At 43.9% G+C, this 20,365-nt stretch overlaps 1 long non-coding RNA gene across 2 annotated transcripts in view; it reads right to left on the bottom strand.

Annotated features, from left to right (window-relative positions):
• Nucleotides 1-2,294: 2,294 nt before the first annotated feature.
• The window catches only part of LOC135301518 (uncharacterized), a 102,325-nt gene continuing 84,254 nt past the window's right edge, over nt 2,295-20,365 (bottom strand). For both annotated transcript variants that reach the window (XR_010363270.1, XR_010363269.1), the window contains exon 4: nt 2,295-2,424. This is a non-coding gene — a long non-coding RNA (uncharacterized LOC135301518). The remainder of the gene's footprint in view (nt 2,425-20,365) is intronic.

Below are 20,365 nucleotides of genomic sequence, written 5' to 3'. Positions count from 1 at the left end.
TAAGGCAAACTGTAGCAGAACTGCTACAGCAGCTTGCTAATTCTATTACTAACCCTTACATCACACTTTCCAGACTCCTTATGGATTTCCCTCCTAACAGCCTCTGCTTTATCAGCATTTTTTTGGCAAGAGGAATTACAGTAACTTCTGCTATGAGGGAATAATTGTGTCACAGGCGTTGGTGAGGAATATTCCCTTGCATTTCCAGACTGGAACAGCAATTTGGTTATGTGCTGTGTACAACACCTAACTGGAACAACCCTCATCCTTCCCTCAGGCCCATGAAAGCTGTATCAGGTTTCCACTTAAGGTGAGGATAATGTGTATCCTGTGTGGATGTGACAAGATCGGCTGAAGTAGCTAAAATAACTGAAGTAAAAATGCATTGTATTGCACTGCAAAATACCATACAGATCTATAAAACAATGCATACTCAAAGCAAGAAGTCAGAAGTCTGACAGACCATAGGAATACAAACTAAGAAGCCATGAAAATTCATTTAAAGCTGTGTAATTAAGCCCACAGCACAAATACTTATTTTTCTTCTCCTTAAATACAACAACCCTCACTTGATGTGTCAATATCATTAATATATTGCTTTCTATCATTGCCCATGGGTACAAACCTCTTTCTTTAAACACCCCAGTCCTAGATATTTTCAGATATAAGAATGGAGGGGGAAGGATTGGCTACAACCAAATTTGTATTTTTTTATCTGCTCAAATCCATAGCTCTGTACACTAAAAGCCAGATGCTGAGCATATCTGCTGCATCACTTCCCTGAATCCCTGCCAGCTCTATGTGCTCTCTGAAATCCCCTGCAGAGATTTCCAACACACCGCGAGCCCTGCACAGCTCCTGCTCCAACCCTTCCTGTTAGGGACTCCTGAGCAATGGGTTTTATCTCATTAATTCAGTGTTTTTTAGGAAACTACTTTTCCCTGCCAGTTTTTAAACCCAGAGGAATTTTCTAGATGTGCAGTGACAGCGCATGAGTAATAGCTCCCTCATTAAACGACCAGGGAGTCATAAAACAAAACAAATTGTTCAGCTTCCCAGTGTTTTTCCGATTTGCTTTCCCTTTCCAAGTCCTGTAGTGCTCACAAACATCCAAACTATCTAAGTGACGTCATTTCTAGTCAGAATTCTTAAAGGAAACAACATGTCCTTTGCCTGTTGCTCAATTCTCTGGTATTCTTGCAGTCATTTATTTGTGCCCCTGAGTAGTTTTAACTGATTTTGTTTTTTTAAATCAAGAGCCAGTTGTGCCCATGTGAAAAATGTACTCCCAAAACACATCATGAAAAGCTTGCCTGGCATGGGAGAGGAGCTGTGTTGTGCTTACTCCTACTGGGAAAAAGTTTTTTATCCCATTTTGAAACCTGGGAGTCACAGCTATACAACTATACAGAGCAGTGATTCAAGGAGTATTTTGAAAGGCTGCAATTTCTGCATTGGTTTGTGAGAATGAGACAAGATCTCAGTCTCCTGTGTTTCTGTTCAGGATAGAACAAGATAACAAAAAACTCTGGGAGGTGAAAAGGCTTAAAAATATTTGCATTTAGTATGTATTTTGGCAGGCTTGCAGAAGCACTAACTATTACAGTTTTCAGAACAATCCTTTAAGGTGCTCTTGAAATCCTCACCTTAAGACAGCAAAGGTAGGACTGAGTAGAGTCAGTCTGAGGTGACCTGAATTCAGTGTTCAGTGTTTTTACTGAAAAATGTGGTTTTCTTCAGGAAAACTTCATCTCCTTTTGCCTGAACAAAATCCGGGAGCCGCAGAATGAAAACCATTTCAGACAGCCTGAACATCTCACGTCACTGAGATTTTAATTCTTTTTAGATCTTTTAATGAGCAGCAGAAAGCAAAGGAATGAGAAAAACTGGGAGCTCCAGACCACAGTCCCCAACAAATTTGGCAGCCGTGAGGAGACCCATTACACACGCCAGGCTCACTGACCTTGCAGATTTCTCCAGGATTAGAAAACAAACCAGCTGAAAGCTTATTCCGTTTTACACGGAACTGTGCTCTCCGTATGTACAAGTAAATGTTTTGATGCTGATGAATAATCAGCAGCTTTAAATACACATCTGAGTCAGGCAAAGAAGTGATGAATGTCAGGGAAAGACTACTTGAGCAAAAGGTGAGCGGAGAGCCCAGCCCAGAGCCTCAGGGATGCTCAAGAGCCTCACTGCTGATGATTTCACTACGAGCTTGGTATTCAAACACCTCTAAGGACACAGGCTGTCAGAATTTGCCTCTTTACACTGCTTTATAATTGGCAACAAAGGTGGGAACAACTTGCCAGCTCTGCTTGTCACATCATCCTTACGACAGCGTGCGGAGGTACCGCTGAGGCGGGGGGATTTCGTCAGGACTGAAATACATCGCAGACACCGCGGCAGATGGCACTGGGTGAACTGAAATGGAATTGAAAAGTTCAGGGTGTTTTAGAGAGGGTTCATTTGAGATGAAACGAGGTAACAGCTTAAGAAATACAGAACAGTGAAGGGAGACAAAAACGTGTATCCTTGTCATCCTTCTCCCGACATACGGAGATGCTCAATGAACTGAAATGATTGTAAATATTGTGGCATTTGCATCACGGCCACAACTGAATGCTGACTGGGCCTCATACCCTGGAACCTCCCCAGATATACAACCCCCACTTCCCTGCACACTTTGCAGTCCAAAGGGTGAGGAAATCTCTCTTGTCATCTGTTTAAATGCAAAGCACAGGTGAAGTGGGGACCTCACAAGAATATACCAAAGCCAAGACTGGAGAAGAATATCCAAACCTTTGGAGAGACAATGGAAACCCCCAAGGTTATTAGATTAGTATGAAAGAGCAGAAATAACCCTTTGAATCTTTAATAATTTCCTCTACAAGGACTCCATCGCCTCCCTGAAGTATTTTGTACTGTCTGCTGCCAGAGATGTTACTGGAATGGGCACATCACAGGTCTGAGACTCTGCTGATGCCCTAGGATTAACATTTCAGGAACAAGCCTGCTACTGAAGCAGAGTTTGGACAGCATTCCCAAAGCCACAGAGCCCATCAGGCCTGTGGACAGCTCCTCATTAAAAGAAGCAACAAGGAACAAAACCCCAACCTCTTTTCCAGGCAGTGAATGACACCAGCATGAGACTGACAACTTTCAGGATGAGGTCACCTCCGTTTCCCTTCAGAAATGAAGCTGGCAAGCACAATTAACAATAATTAAAAACTCCTTTCACAAAGGGACACTACACTTTTATTATCTCTGCTGAAGCCTAATCAAAAGCATCACAATGGGCTTGTTGATTTTTTTTTTAAACCAAGACATGATAAAAGACAGAAAGAAAACTGGCAATTAAGAACAGAAACCCTGTTTTCTTAGGTGCCGTAGTATTTTGGCTCAAAATACATTGTCCCCCTGCTTGCCTAAAAGAAACTCAGTACTTACTAGATAGCCATGGGAAAACATAACCAAGAATTTTAATTTACCAAAAAAATAAGCTTAATGGATAAATAAAAGTGCTTGTGACACTGAAAGTTATATGGGAAATGCAAGCAACAAGCTGTAATCACAGCCATGAAAACTTCCTGGCATTGGATCCCAATGATTTTCTTCAGCACAGAGCTCCAGCTGCAGTAAGTTCCTTTGCATCCCAATTTACTATTTAAAAATATAATGATATGAGAGCCAAACACCATCCATGGATTCTGCTGCACATTTACAATGCAGTAACAACTTTATAAATCCTTTAAAATATTTTTATTTTTGCTGTGCACACTGAAGGTCCCACTGCTCTCTATCAGAGAAGGAATTTTCTTATTGGTGCATCCCGTCATACACAGGCAGAACTGCCAGATCAGATTTACCAGCAGAACTTTAGGGGGTGCAGGTTAAACCCTGGCAACTGGCTTTCACCCAGAAACTTGAGTGCTTAAATCACTTCTAGAAGTGTGATTACTTTTGAAAGATTTAGTGTTACAACCCCAAAATGACCCTGCTGCTGTGCAGAACACGCTGTGCGATCCGAGCGGCATCGGGCACACGGGTCCCCCTCTGCCAGGAGAGTGGGTGGATGATTTTCCCAAGACTGAGCCAATTTTAGGACAGAAGGGTAAGCCCAGGGACTGAGGAATGAGAGGGTTAAGTGGGAAGCAGGCAGAGTGGAGGGTGAGCCATGCAGCAGGAAGCCCACCTGCCCCCGGAGCGATGCCCGCCGGATCAGGAGCGGTGCCAGCCCACAGCCCGGAATAGCAGCAGGGCGGGCGGAAGGGAAGGAAATGAACAGCCTTAGGCAAGAGGTCACCCCAGTCTGAACACATCAGCACTTGAAGTGTGGTTTTGCAAGGGCCTGACTCCACAAATCCCCGCTGGTACCAAGGGTGGTGACTCCAGAGGTCAAGGACCAAGGATGCCGTGCCACGATCCGGTCACTCTGACACTTCACAGCCAAGTGTAAACAGGGAAGTCACATGGCATCCATCCGTAGTGTCATGTAGTGACTTCCTGAGTGCCACCCAGGCTCAGAACATCTCCTGCAACATCTCTTAGCCCACACAGTGTGCAAAAATGGGGAACATTAAGCACCTGCTATCACCAGCACCCATCCCTGCCATCCTCCGTGACTCAGGAATCCGTCTCTGGATGCCAGCGTGCATTTCCCGCTTCCCTTCCCTGCAGTGCACGAAACACAAACGGAGCTGAGTGCTGACACAGTAAGTAGATTGACTGCAGTATTCTGCTTTTTGGACCGAGTCCCAATTTCAGTCTGATCTGGTTCTCAGATAGGAGGCTGTACATTGTCACAGCGTTTGTAAAGAGCGGTTGCTACACTGATTCCACCAGATAGGCGAGGCTGTGCATCTGCATATCAGAAAACCAGATCCTGCACGCTGCAGATGCACCGAATTTTCTCAGAATAATAAAGTGGAGAGAGACTGAAAACAGCATGGAAATCAGTTGATGGGCTTCTTACAAACACGCTGGTATACAAATACAGGTCAAATTTGCACGGAGTGCTCAAATTTGCATAGTTATGTTTTTAAAGCCTTTAGAAAAGCAAATATTTTATAACAGTTGAGACAACAAGACTGAGCAACAGCAGATTTGGACTGGTTTGTCCTATTACTGCAACAGTGACTGTGGATCATGCCACGGAAAAACTCAACTTTCAATCAACTACTCAAATAACAGGTGAAATTTTCCCAGTGCTCAGCATCCAGAAGATGTCACCACAAGCTGGAATTAAGCACACAGGTGCTTCCTGCTGCCTGGCACATTGAAAATCACGCCTTTCAAAGGATGTTTATACACTGAAAATGGAGATGTATTAACTAGTCCTTATCACTAAGTAATATCTGAAGTACACAAGCAGCTCAGAAGCTCCTTTCCTATATACTATCATCCTAACAGATCCCTGCACTTTTTCTTTGACACTATTTTATTAAGTTTATTCAGGAAAGAATGAAGCCTTACTAATCCACATGGCATGACCATCTTTTAACAGCTGTACCATTCTGAGACAATTTCTGACAGGAATTCTCATGCTATGATACCACTATGATTTGAAATGCACATATTTTAGACCAAAACCTTAAAGCTTCCAGTCATCTCCTGAAGGACTGGAGGAAGAAGGTCCTCAGACTCCTCACTTTGTGTTAGCTGCTCAGCATTTGTTCTGGTAAATGAACCATGACAATTTAAGCAGACAAACTGCCTGCCACAAATGTATTGGTTCTACCAGACTGACTAAGACAGACAAATAGTGGAAACTTGTTTCTGGCAGTAAATAACAAGCTGCTTTGAACTATTTTTCAGCCCAGAATTACACATTAACAACTCCATGCACAGTCTCCATCACAAAGCACTGTAATATGTAAAAAGGGTGCTATGAATTTTAATGCAAAAGTGTGTGACGTATCTTCCAGATGGGAAGCATTAGAAAAAATGTTATTACACACACATATTTTTAATATTAGGCAAATGAGACATCTTGCATGCAGCCACGTTCTTGGGGCAGCTATCACAACTGAACTGCGTGGTTGATTGTAGGAATTTAAAAAAATAAATTATTCAGACAAAACCACAAAATCACAAGGGATGGGTGATGTATTTCTTTACCACCCTCCTTGCCCTACCCCTTTGCAGCAATTTAAATGGTTTCAACATGTTAAAAAAACCCAAAACAATTTAATATCTTTTCTTGAAGCTGTCTGGTTGCTTTCCTACAGACACTATCTCAGCATTACACAGCCACTACAGCCATGAACTGCTGCTTTCTGGTGTGCTGAGATCAAGTGAGGGGTTCCCCTCACTTTCCCTTGAGCAACAAACAGAAAAACTCTGGGTAATGAAGGCATTAGAAGATAGAACCTCCATAATACCATCTATTTTTACAACAGCAGGAAACAAATTTAAGATAATATGTAGGGCTTTCAGAGAGGCATTGAAACATCCTTCTCCCACTAAAGGAGCTCTAAGAGAGCTGGATTGGGACTTTGGACAGGGACATGGAGTGACAGGACACAGGGAACAGCTTCCCACTGGCAGAGGGCAGGGTTAGATTTGATATTAGGGAGAAATTCTTAACTGTAAGGCGAGTGAGGCACTGGAACAGGTTGCCCAAAGATGCCCCATGCCTGAAGTGTCCAAGGTCAGGCTGGACAGGGCTTGGAGCATCCTGGGATAGTGAAGGGTGTCCCTGCTCATGGCAGGGGGTTGGAACAAGAGGATCTTTGAGGTCCCTTCCAACCCAAGCCATCCTGTGATCCTATAATTTCATGTCAGTGTGGTGGTTAAAATATGAGCTGAAAGGCTCAGAACTCTCTGGGGCAGAATGAAGTGAAACAAGCCAAGCCAAAAGGTTTTGTTTCTCATCAGCGCACCTTTGATCATGTTGTTCACAACTTTCACTGTAGGAGCTGCAACATACTGACCTCTTATGTAACCCAAACCTTGGAAAAGTCAGTAATCTCCACTCCTGTAGCAGCTTCCTGCACCTGCCCCTACAGGTAATAAAGGATTAAATGGATCAGAACTGCTGTGTTTATGAAACTTTGTTTTTTTTCTGCTCAGCAAGCAGCTCGTTTATTCTTAAAATAAAAGGAGTGGCTGTGTTAGGGAAGAAAAAAAAAAAAAGGAAAGAAAAACAACATAATGAAAAGGAAGAACACACCCATATGGAAAAAAATGGCCAAAGACAAAGCAGGCTTATTGCAAATGCTGCGCAGCCCTGTCACTGACAAAACCAAAATATGAATTAGCCAGAAGGGAAACTTGAAGGTTCTTGTTCCTGTGTGCACTCAGAAGCTGTCCACACATCCACAGAGGTTTCTCTGCTGCTCTTATGATTGTTGTGATAAGTTTTAATAACAAGCAGAACAATAAACAAACTTCTAGTTAGTCCTGCCACTGTAAATATTTTAACTGTGTGCCTGCAGACCCACAGGTGGCAACTGGGAGCAGAGATTTTTGACAAGGCAGTTCACTTCCTCCAGTTCCCAAAGCACGTGTAAAGAGCACCAGGATCTCTGCTTAGGTAAGGAATGCAAATGTGAGGCTTTGACAGCTCTACAACCCAACAGGCTTGTATTAAACATACCCCACGTTCCTCTAGATTTTATTCTGCAGTTACTACAGCATTTGAACATCAGCAAGCAATTTGGGCTGTTTTAATGGTAAGAAACATCTGCTTAAGTACAGCAAATTGTTTCTGGATTTGTCTAGGATTAAAAAAATGAGTAAACACTGACTACTGTACAAGCTGTCTTGGCTGCAGTTCTAAGCTTTATAGGAAATTTACTTTGCAACAGGTGACCATGTTCAAGATGAGGAAGATTCCACTGAAATGGTCCAAAGTCTGGAGCACACCTGCAAAAGGAAAGGCCAGAGAATTGGGGTTGATCAGCCTGGAGAAGGCTCCAGGGAGACCTTAGAGATCCTTCCAGTGACTTAAGGGGCTTCAAGAGAGCTAGAGAGGGACTTGGGACAAGAGGGAATGACTTCACACTGCCAGAGGGCAGGATTAGATTCAGTATTAGGGAGAAATTCTTTACTTTGAGGGTGGTGAGGCATCTTATGTGGCTACCAATGAAAACCTGCAGGGACTGGTGTTTTCAGAACACTGCACATGAAGTTATTCCTTAGCAAATACTTTTTTGGCAGCTAAGACAAGCCCTGTCACTTCCTGCAGTCACTCATGTCTATTTGGGCTTCAAAAGGACTTGCTCTATTACATTAAGTATTGAGAATGTACTGTGTACAACTTAATATGACTTAACAGGGCAGCAGGGACCTTACCTTGGACAACAGCCTGACTGCACCTAACTATAGAAAGGTCACAGCTGGGGCTGTAACTCTGTCACAGTAATTAATAAAAACAGGTACAGATTAATCACAGTGAGCTACATCCAACCTTAAGCATCTGTAGTTAAATATCCTAGTAAGAATTGTCAGGCAGGGTCTGGTAATGATTTAAAGTTACTTTACTTTCCCATCTCCTTCATTAAAATTAAAGGAATTTCAAGTCTGGGAGCTGTCTTTATGCTAAGGCATTGCAGATTTCTAATTTCAGCATATGCTTCACCTTCACACCTTTTATTAGTCAGGTAACTCTCCTTCCCTGCAGCTCTCAGGTCACTTCAGCTCCTGGGAATGCCCACTACAAGCTGCAATAAACCATATGGATTCAAAGTTTCTGTCTGCGACTTTATTTTAGAGCCAAAAAAACCTGCAAATGCATAATTATGGTCTGACATCTTTCTGCAGGACCAGCAACCAGCTGACCAGGACGAGGATCACTGTTTTATGCGCAGACACAGTAAAGTTCAGGCAGAGTAAATCATGTGCCAGGGCAAGCAGCCCTGGTGAGCAGGTGAGCAGGGTCTGGGTGCTGCCCTGCACACCCCACAGCCCCTGTGGCTGCTCTCCATCCCCTTTGCCTGTCTCCAGTCTTCCAGGTATCCTCACAGAGCCAGCCCACAATACTACTCCAACTTTCTGCTACCTCCCTCCCCAGGCACTCACGCCCTCCCACCTTCTCTCTCACTTGCCAGTCTCGTTACCCACCCACTCACACTTCCCTTTACTCACTCCTAACCCACCCATTTTCACGTTCCTCATTCATCTCCCCGTTCAAACACCTCCAATACACTCAGGGAGAGGAATTCTGCCTCCCAACACCCACCTGCCCGTGCCTCTCTCATCAACATCCCAGAGTTTGAGGGGAGGCACCTTACTGCTCTGTGCTCCCCATGTGCATGAGGCTCCACAAAATCAACCTCCACCCACATCACTGATGATCTTTCCTGCCATCCCTTCTGGATGAGCCCAACTTTGGACAGAGTGAGGATGGATGGAATAAGGACTGGGCAGTGTTGGCTGTGCCTCTGCCACATCCATGCGTGCTGCGCCTCCAGCAGGCACCCAACACACCCCAACGCTGCCAAAATCCCATTCTTGGAGGCTTCCAACACAACCCTCCAAACCTCTGGAATACTCTGGAAATAAAAACAGAGGTAATGCTCCAGGAACACGCAGAGGACTGGGGTAAAAGTCCTGGATCATGACCAGAGGGCAGCTCTGAAGGGAATGGCTCAAGCCAGCGTGGCTGCGCGCCAGCTCACACCAACCACCCACCCTGTCCTTCTCTCATGGGGTGACTGCAAAAAAAACAAAGTCCATTTGTCCTTTTTATAGTCACTGAAGTGTTTTTTTTTTTTTTTTAAGGGGGGGTATACGGATCTAGCTCTTAGTGGTCACGACAAAGGAAAACTTTTGAGAAACCCTCCCTGGGCACCCGAAGCTTCTGGGAGCGAAGAGCAAGCCCTGAGGAAGAAACAACAAACAGGCAAACCCCAAATCCCACAGAAACAAGCAAAACTATAAAAAGAACAATAGTTATGAAGAATTTGAATGGAAAGCTGGGATGGGGGGTTGGGGAAGACTCCAGTAACTAAACTGCAACTTCCACTAATTCTGTCACTAATAGAAAACTAGTTTTTTTTTTTGGTTTCCCTGCAATGCCCTCTGCAGACTTGTCTGCACACATAGCTTCCTCACAGTTTAAGTCCCACAATGAAATTAAAAATCACTTAAATTTTCTCTCCTCCATAGAAAAAACATTTTCATTTCCAATTCAAATTGGCCTTTTCAGGGAATTTTCAACAATTTCTCAAATGACACCAGAAAAGACCACTCCTATGCTAAAATAAAATATGCATCTGAGAAATTATACTATTAGCAGTTCCATTTAAAATCTATCTTCAATCAGTAGAATTTTCCCAAATCCTGAAAAACTGAACATGCAGCACTTAAGATAAGTGATACATTTAATAGTCAAGAGCACATAATACTATTCCACTCATATTTACGGACTGTTAACACCAGAGCGAATTACTGAAAGATGAGAACGTAGACTTGAAATAATATTAAATATTATGAAGAAATGGAAAAATTTAGGGCATATATCAGGCAAAGAAAAATCTTGCCATCAAACTCCGTGGGAAAGATTCCAGAGGATCAAAGTGGAAGGCCCAGTTTCTGAAAGTATCTCTAGCCATAAAGTTCAGGGGAAAAAAAAAAACAAACCCACAACCACCCAAAACCACGCAGCAGGAAACATGTACTGGCAAGACAGCCCGGATGATCTAATGCACCTTCCATCTCTAACATCTCTGATTCTGTAATTCCATAGGAGCTCACAGCACAGGGCTGGCCAACTTCTGCAGCAACTCAGTCGACTGACTGGTGTGTGATAATCACAGTGCTCAATTAAAAGAAGGAGCTGGGTGTTGTAGTTACTTCCCATCAAAGCCATGCCAGTAGGGATGTGACTGGCAGGGGCTTAGTAATGACAGGGTTGTGGGGAACCCTCCTAAATAGGCACAACAGAATTTATGTCATTAAAAGAGACAATCATCATCTTCCTTGCAGAACGCCCGGGGTCAGCTTTTGACGGTGGATTTGATAACACAGAGCTCAACTGTGTCAACATTTATGTATGCAAATAACTTCGCTCCTACGTGCGAGCGAGCCTTAGGGAGGCTGGATCTATATTATACAGCATTTTTAACTATTTAACTCTTGATTTGTGCGCCGAGAAAATCTGCCCTCAGGGTAAAATACCAGCTTGTTTCTCAGATCATGTGCTTTGTTTGCTATTTTCAAGTTGTTAGGTAAGCACACACGCAGGAAGGAGACGGCGCAGAAGAACGCACAGCACGTGCGCACCTCTGGTGTTTTACAGAGGTTGTGTGAGAAAAATGGATTATTACAACAGCAGTAAGAACCAATCAGGAAAATTGAGAGAAAAATGCAGAAGAAGTGAAAAAAAAACTCCAAAGCAGTAGAGTAGAAAACAGAGGCATGTACAAAGATAATCCTTCCCAACTGTGCTATGCCTGCTGGAAACCAACTGCCCGAACCACTGCTGGCCAAAACCTCCTGCAGAGAGAGAGGTTCAGGGGTATTCTGCCCTTTTTTTTTTTTTTTTTCCCCTGGCCAATGGAAATTCTATCCTGACTGATTACAACAGGATGCGATTTGTGGAATAACAGACAAAGGGAAGTTTTTTGAAAAGTATGACCAGAAGAACAATTTGTGATGCTGTTTGAAAAAATGCCAGTTTGATAAATACCATGAGCCTATCAGGCTCTATAAAATTTATTTCTATACATTCATATATAACAGTAAGATTTAAGGTTCAGATTGGATATTGGGAAAAAATTCTTGGCTGTGAGGGTGGGCAGGCCCTGGCACAAGGTGCCCAGAGAAGCTGTGGCTGCCGCTGGAAGTGTCCAAGGCCAGGCTGGATGGGGTTTGGAGAGACCTGGGATAATGGATGGTGTCCCTGGCCCATGGAAGGAGGGTTGGAATCAGGTATCTTTAAAGTTCCTCTCAATCCACACCATCCTTTGATTCTATGATCAATAACCAGAAATTTTAGCAAGGGATGGACTCCTCTCAAGCACTACACAGTATTATCATGGGTACTTTTCTTCTTCTTAGGTACTTCTGCTCCCAAGAGATGCTGAAGTTAAATGCAGACACCTAAAATCCAGATGCCAAAAGAACACAGGAAAGAGCATTGAACAGACTGCTTGTTTTGAAGAAAAAGGTTAAAGTCACTCTTCCTTGAGTTCCACTGTGATGAACAGACAGGGAAGGTCAGGTTTCCTGTACATTCTGATGAACTTCATTCAGCTGTTACTGAATGACAGCTGTAAGTGTCAGTGTCACCTCCTCCTTTGCTTCTGGCCATGAATTCCTCCCACCTCCCCATCAGCACCAGCAACCCTGCAGTCACGTCATGGGATGGAGCAGCTCTAATTTCCCAAGAGAAAAGAAATGGAGAAGAAAAATTACTTTTTCGAATCAGCTCAACAAATTGAGCTGTTCGGTTTGGATCACTCCAAGGCCACTTGGTCAGCAAGGATGGCCATGGAAGGAGCTGACATGTGAAGCAGGTACCCTTTGCTCACACTGAAACAACATCCAACACCCACTGCAACCCAAAGCCATGTCCACAGAAGACAACACTGTCACCTTGAAAGAGAATCCCACTGGTTAAGAGCTCACCTGGGAGGCTGGGAACTTTTCCCAGGGCTCGGCATTCTCCCCCCTACAGATCCCACCTCCTGCAAAGTCCCTGAACCAGCAGAGCTTGGGCTGAGGCTGCTTTCTGCCCTCCTGCTGGAGCTGGGCCAGCTCACAGAGGAATTCAAAACTCTCAAAGCCATAAAGAGAAAGCCCTGGAGGGCAAGTATGACTCCATGAGAAAGAGACTCCCAGGAGTAGGGGCAGAGCCCTGTATTCTGGTCCCTTCTTCAGGAACTGCTCATGCCTACTGCATGGAAGATTAGATAAAATGTATACATAGCTGCCTTTATACTGAAGCTTCAAAAATACATCCTATGAGCTATGTAAACACACCTAAGAGCCAGTGAGAGCTCTGCCCTAACAGGAGAACAGCATATTCCTACCTGTATTCTTGGAAATATTTTTATACTTGGTGGATAAAAGTAAATCAAAGAGCAAAGCTGAGATCTTCCCAGGTATGACTCACTTCTGCCAACCTCATGTTTTGGCAATAGAACTGCATGTACACTCTCACCTGAGCCTGTAATAACAGGTCATGTGGGGAATTTCTGTAGCCACTTGGGCTCTTAAAGGTACAATTCAGGTGCCCAGATTTTGGTGGGAAGTGAAACTGCCTGTTAGTGTCCATTTGCTGCAGGAACATCTGCAGTCCCAGCAGGACACAACAGCACTGCCTAGAGGTGTCCCAGTTTGGCAGCAGAAATAAATCCAATTCTGGATGCATCGTCCCTGGAAATGTTCCAGGGCACACTAGACAGGGCTTGGAGCAACCTGGTCCAGTGGAAAGTGCCCCTGCCCATGGCAGGGTGCTGGAATTGGATGTTCTTTAAGGTCCCCTCCCACCCAAACCATTCTGTGATTTTATAATGTGAGAAGGAAGCAAGGGGATGAGACAGCAGAGATCGTCACACACAACTCTGCCCTGAAAATTCACTGACAGAAGTGGCTTCCATTCATAACCTCAAGCTGCTGGAAAACATGTATTTTTTATTTGCCTTAACTACCTCTTCTTTTTTAGGTGCTGGTGTTACCATTCCAGCAGAGTGATGGAAGACTCGTCACTACTCTCTTCCAGGTCCAATTTTGAGCTCACCATTTCCTATGCAAATTTTAGCTGCAAACTCTGGATAGCAACGAGCCATAAAAAAGCCTTGAAAATTTACAAAACAAACAACAGCCTGTGAACTTCCACATGGGAATCCCTCAGGTATCAGTACCAATCAACACTATCAGAACACTCCCCAGACCTACAACATCAAGCACTTGGTACAAGACATCACACCACACACCTGTGCATCCAGTTTTGGCCTGTGAAGTGTTTTCCTTACATGAAATTTATGGCTTGTGTTTCAAAAGATACTGTTTATGATGAAGGCAGGTTTTTTTGGTTAATTTTTGTTAGTCTGCCTGTTTGTTTTTTTTTTTAATCCAGGCTTTCATTAACTACTGCAATGAACAATACTCTGCTTCAGAGTGCTGTTCCACCTGCCTCCATGTGCTGCCTTTTCTTTTTTTAACTCAAGATAACAACCAAAGGCATGGAAAAACATCACCTTTGCAACATATAATTTAGATTCTTTCAATCATATTAGGTGACATTTTCAAAGCTGCCACTAAAAGGAGATCCTGCATGCATGACCAACTCAGCATATTCTATGATTCTGTGCCTTATATATATAAAAAAATCAGGTTTCAAAATATGTTTTCTTCAATTTTTTTGGCTGAAAACTATCCCTGTGCAATGCATCAATGGTAAAAGCCAGCTTCCCAAACCAGATGATTTTCAAGAGCAGCACTTTCCCTGGATACACAGCAGTGAACTCCAGATCTACGACTCCTTCTCCTCAAACAAGGCCTGCTTGGGATTTTTTAGTAAATGGAACTGGTCCACTGTGATCCTGAGGAAATCTGATCTGCTGCTTCAATACAGGTTTAACAGTTAACAATTCAGCGGCAATAAAAATCTGCAACTTCCTTTCTTTTCATCTGAAGTGATAAGAAAACAATGATTTTTTTTTTCTTTTGGAAAAAAAAATCCCTCCTGAGAACACTCTGATAATGTTACGGTTAAATAAATGATTTTCAGGAGATACGCAGTTAATTTACAAAAATACTTGGCAAAAAAAATCCATCTTTGAATATCTAATTCATATAACGTCCCCCTTTATTTGTTTAATTCAAGTGAAATATTTCCCTCCACCCTTTCCTTTTCATAGGCTTTTCACACCCACATAACAACCAAGTGACTCTTCCCTGACCCGGCCTCCCACGCCTTTTGGTACAACTGCTCCCCGCTCTTGAGCTCTTCTCCCAAGATCCAAAGGAAGCACTTAAGGAAGGGAAAGGAAGCCCAGTACAATGCTGAACCTTCCTTTTTTTTTTTTTTATTAAACTACTGGGTTTATTTGCTGTTCCACAGGGATGTGTGGTGTGTGGAGAGCCTCCTCCGCGGCTTTTTTTGGAAAAAAGGGGAAAAAATATCCCTGAGTGCTCTTAAGTGCCAACACAAGTGGGTTTGGGATGTCCTGGTGTCACCATCCAGGGAAATACAGCAGCAGTGGATCCCTCCCTTCATGGAGAACCTGCAATTCCTACAGCTGTTGTTTGGAGAAGACACATCACAGAGCAAGACCAAGTCAATAATCACTGTTCTGCTTTTTCCATTTTCTAATGATCTCAGCATTCCCAACGATGCTCTGGAAATCCAAGAGCTACAGTAGCCCATATCAGCATCCTCTCTAAATGGAAAACACAGTCTTGATGCTGGTAAAGCACCAAAGGCAAGTTAAATATCACTGCCCTCATTTCACTGACAACTAAAAATAAACTACTTTCCCAAGAAGCTCCCCCCTCCAAGAATTCCTCCCAGATTCAGCGAGAGTCGACAGCAGATTCAGGGAGCATAACTTCCAGACCCAGCTCTGTCAGCCAACGTGATTCCTTCCAGCCAATAGTATGTTAATGATCTGCTTTTTTTTTTTTTTTTGAGAAACCACTAATTGATATCTTTTTTTCCTTGGCATTTTACAGAGCCACTCAAAAATAACATAGTTTCTATTTTAGGGAAAGTATCATTAGATTTAATTCCAGGGATGAACATCTGATTTTCATGTGAAATTCTAGAAGACCAGAGCCTCGTTCATTCAGTGTAACAGGGGAATTACAGCTTAGCTATGACTCTGGGATGATCCCAAAGTTGGAGCTATGGCCCATCCCCTTTGCTCAGCACCAATATCAGCAGAGGTTTGTAGGTGAAAGGTGGGAGGGAAAAGCAGTTTCAAACTGTTTCTGTCACCCTGATCAAGAAAGTTTCCCCCTCATCACAGACTCCTAACCTGTGGCAGGGCAGCCAGTGCTTTCTGCAAAAGCTCCAGTGGGGAAAAAAAAAATGAAAGCACCTCCTTAAAGAACTGCTGAAGGGCTTTCTCTCAATCCCATTTAGCAAGATACAATCTCAGCACTGAAAATAAGCACATAAACTTACCAAAGCAATATCAGGAGAAGCATCAGAAATAAAGTTCAGTTGTTACTCAGCCGTCAGCACCTCAGCCCCTCCCTGGCACCAAGTAAATCCCACAGCAGCAGGTACCAGAGCTGCCTCTCCTCTGCTGCTCACACCCGAACGCTCACAGCCGGGCTCTGCATCTGCCACCAACAAAAGAAACCACAGGAAGACTGCTTCCCTAATGCTTCAGAACTGAGTCAGTGGGTCAACAATTCCTTCGGTTTAGGAGCCAGACCAATTCCCTTAAACACCCCTTCTTTTCTTTTTTTCTTTTTTTTTTTCTTCTTTTCTGATGGAGAAGCCAACTGTCTCCTGCCAGTGGCAGCCCATCTGCTTCCAGAACAGAACCAAACCACTCCAAACCACCACCTCGTTTTGGCACAGGCATCCGTCCTGACGCAACTCCATTTTGTCTCCCACGTCTGGGAAAAGCCATGAGAAAATACTTACAATTGAAGAGGCAGCCGGGAAAACTGCTCCGTGTGCACCTTGCGCAGGCTGTGCCGGCTCGCAGCCCACGCTCCCATCTCCCATGCCTGGGATGGAGTGGCACAAAGGAGAGCACTTCATGTGGCCCCACACCTGTCCCCTGGCGTGCCCGGTTCTGTGCAGGCACAGAATATTCCGGGTGTGCATTTCAGGAGCAGTGCCTGAACAAAGAGAAAGCTCCGGAGCTGCTATCCCTCTTCCCCATCCATGACTCAAAACCGTCTGGTTGAAAATTGGTTTCGTAATAACCCTTTAGTACCACCTACTCACATCACAGAGCGATTCTTGCAGCAAATGCACAGGAAATCACCAATGAGTGCCAATGGAGCTACTATTCCAAGAACCAGCTCTTTCGGTTATTCCTTCATCACTTGGAAACTGAGATGCTTTTACTTTCCCTATTGCACGGGGTGTAGGGTTTTTTTTAAGATGAGCCTTTAACTACGATCCTGTAAAATACTTTGTTGATAAATCACCAGCTGAAAACTTGCCCACTGTATTTAAAAAAAAAAAAAGAGAGAGAAAGAATTTCACAATAGTCATTCCAGAAAATACAGTAACTCCTTTCTGGAAATAACTCACTGGACAAATCAAGCGGGGAGAATTAATTTTTGGAGACAGTCTGCATCCTGCAGAGCACACAAAGGCGGTGTCGTCAGCCACGTGCCTTTGTGACCACCAACAGCAGACCCCTGACTCACCCAACCACGAGATGAGTCGCTATGAATGAGTTTCCTCTTCTTCCACGCTCCCCAGGGCTGCTCTGTGCCATATCCTGAGCCTAATCCCGACTTTGATGGAAATTCCAAAACTCATCTGGGAAGGCTGTGGCCACCAGCTAACGACGTGGCCATCTGCTCCCTCCTGCTTTGAGTCACCTGTCAGCAATACAAAAGGAAATTACTCAGCAGCGAGCACGTGGAAGCCTCTGCTACAGCCTCTGGCGTACCCCTTACGGGAATGCAACATTCTGGAGCACTGGGATCACCCTGAAAGGAAAGTGTTACGTCCTGTAGCACTCCCATTCAAAAAAAAAAAGTGAAATTTGGTTTAAAATAAGGATAAAAATGAATGCCAGGAGTGCGGGGAGAGCGCGTTTCAGCTGGGTTCTCAGTGCCAGCATCACGGAGGCTGCCATGGAAGGGGGGACAAAAATAAAAGAAGACATTTCACAAACACGAGACCTTCACTGTGCGTGACAAGAAAAATAATTAAAACAACTGAGAGAACTAATCTGTGGCTGCTTAGGAAGTTAACTCTTCGAAGGAAGTGATTAAGAGAACAAAAGCAAAGTGTTATGTTTATCAAACAAGTGAACTTAACCCATGGAGAGGGCTTACTTCTGTGAGTAAAGGTGGAGTATCATCACAGCCCTCCCTGCAGGCATCAGTTCACACTGAGCTGGGATCTTAGTGAATATTAATTAATTATTATTTCAAAGAAATAAGTCTTATTAGAAATACGAAGCACAGCTTTGCCAAAACACCAAATACTAGCAGAAAGGCAGCCACAATGTCCCATGCCTCTTTACAAAATCCCCTTGATCTATCGCCTATTCAGGACAAAATTCACAAGTATTTTCCTGAGAAGACCTGATTAACCACTTACAACATTCACAAATTCAGTCCCAGCAACAGACATTTTTTGTTTCATCACACATTACACAGCACACAAATTCAGCCCTGTGAAACAAGGCTCCCAACTTCTCCCAAAAAAAGCAACCGATAAATACGAGACAGTTACTACAAATGCTGCTTTGAATCTCCAGGAATTTCACAAAAATTAATTAATACTAAAGATCTAATTGTCTAACCTGCTTCTGCATGCAGAAAGAGCCAGACCTGGTGCCTCTACAAGGGGGGGAGGGAAGCGTTTCTTGTTCCTGTTTCGTACTTGACTTTTTTCCTGCGCAGGAGATGATCTAATTATCCAACGTGTCAGTATATTGCTTCACCCTTCCTCGTGTGTCTCTTTACATTAACATATTTTAACAATTCAGCTCATTAGGAAGGAGGCGAGGAACAAAATGGCAAATTATCCTTAAAAAAATCAGTCACAAAGGCAGAAGTCTTCCCATGTTTTGTCCTGTACCTCTCCAAAACTCTACCGGAGCACACAACCAACGATGCTGAATGCAAACGGGTCACAAATCTCCCCCAAATCTCACATCCTCATGCTGCTCAGATGGCAGTGTACCTGTTGAAGACAGGAGCCTGATGGGTGAGCTGTGCAGGGGAGTAATTTTGGGTCCTGCCCAATTAGAAGGGAAAGAAACTCCCAAATGCCAGCCCCTTATTGTTCCCAACCGTGCTGATGCTCAGCTGCAGGCACTGTGGCTTCGAGGGGGCTGGTGGATCTCATGTATAATAACTGAGGATGGGTGATGAAAGCGAGCCATCAAACCACATAAGGCTGCTTACCCATCGCCTTGAAATGGATCTGAAATACCCTGAAATCCAAATATAACATGGACAGCACCTACATTTGCATATGTAGGATGCCAGCCGAAGTTTCTGAGCCTTTTTATCAAATGCCTTTTTTTTTTACAGCCATTCAACACCCAGCCCTGCCAGCAGACACGGATTTGAGAGATGATCTTGTGTTTTAAACCTTCCCCCAAATTCCTACAACAGGTTTAGCCTGAGCAGAGTCCCCATGGCACACTGTAAAACCACGGGATCTCGGGAAACGTTTCTTCAGCAAGTTTTGTGTATAATAGCAGTGCCTATATATAAATGTGTTTACGGCTATTCCCAAAGAAGAGCCTGCTCTGAAGCAGCTCCTTTATTGTGATCGAACATGCTGGATTCATTCCCAGTTTTTAGCCTTACATAAGGCCTTCAAGGAAACAGAAACTTATTTTGCACAAAACCATGCCAGTACAGTAGTAGGTGCAACGGAATTATTCTGTTACACATTAAGTTTTACTAATAAAAGACCTGCATTGCTGTCATAAAGTCAAATGCTGCTTCCCACTAGCACAAACAAATATATCCTGCCAGGTACGTCCACTCTGCTAATAAATAACACAGCTTTCTGAACCGTGGGCTGCAGCATAAATGTGTTAGGTTATCCCTGTGCCCTGCTAGGGGAGAGCACAGCCCAGCGTGGTTGCAGGGATGGCTCACTCCAAAAGCCCTCGAGGATGCAGCACAGGTCAGGCCATCTCACAGGTTTGGTTCCCACATCCCCATGCAGGCTTCTGGCACTGCTCCAGCAGAATCTGCACTTCCCAGGATCACTTGGGGAGTCAATTCCCTCCACATTCAAACTGGCATCAGGACCAGAAAGCTGGGTATGTGACTAGGTCTTAAAACTCAAGCTCTTGTACTCAAAATAAAAACCACTAAATTGGCAATAAGCAGCAGAAGCTTTAAAATGAAAAGCACCACCAAAACCCAACAAACCAACAAAAAACCCCCACTTGACAGAAATGACAGGCTGTGATTAAAATCTTATGGTGGTCTCCACGCTGTGCTGCTGCAGAGAATCTGCTGGGGCAGAACACATCTATGCCTGACGTGGAGCAGCTCCCAGAGTGGCAGAGGCAGCACAGACACGGCCAGGGAGACAGAAACACCCACTCCAGTGCCATTTAGGTGCCTACATCCAAATAAATAAATAAATCAGTCTCCACTGGATTAGCACATGCACTTTGCACAGCACCTCATTGACAGCACCAAGGCTTTTTCCCCGCGGCCACGTCCCATTTTGTGTTACCATGCAGAGGCAGCTCAAGGACTAAACCAGATCAAAACTAAACCTCCTCTTGCT

The sequence above is a fragment of the Passer domesticus genome, chromosome 5, assembly GCF_036417665.1.
Source record: "Passer domesticus isolate bPasDom1 chromosome 5, bPasDom1.hap1, whole genome shotgun sequence".
NCBI lineage: Eukaryota > Metazoa > Chordata > Aves > Passeriformes > Passeridae > Passer > Passer domesticus.
Note: the sequence above shows the minus strand (reverse complement) of the source record. Positions and strands in the feature narration are given on the sequence as shown.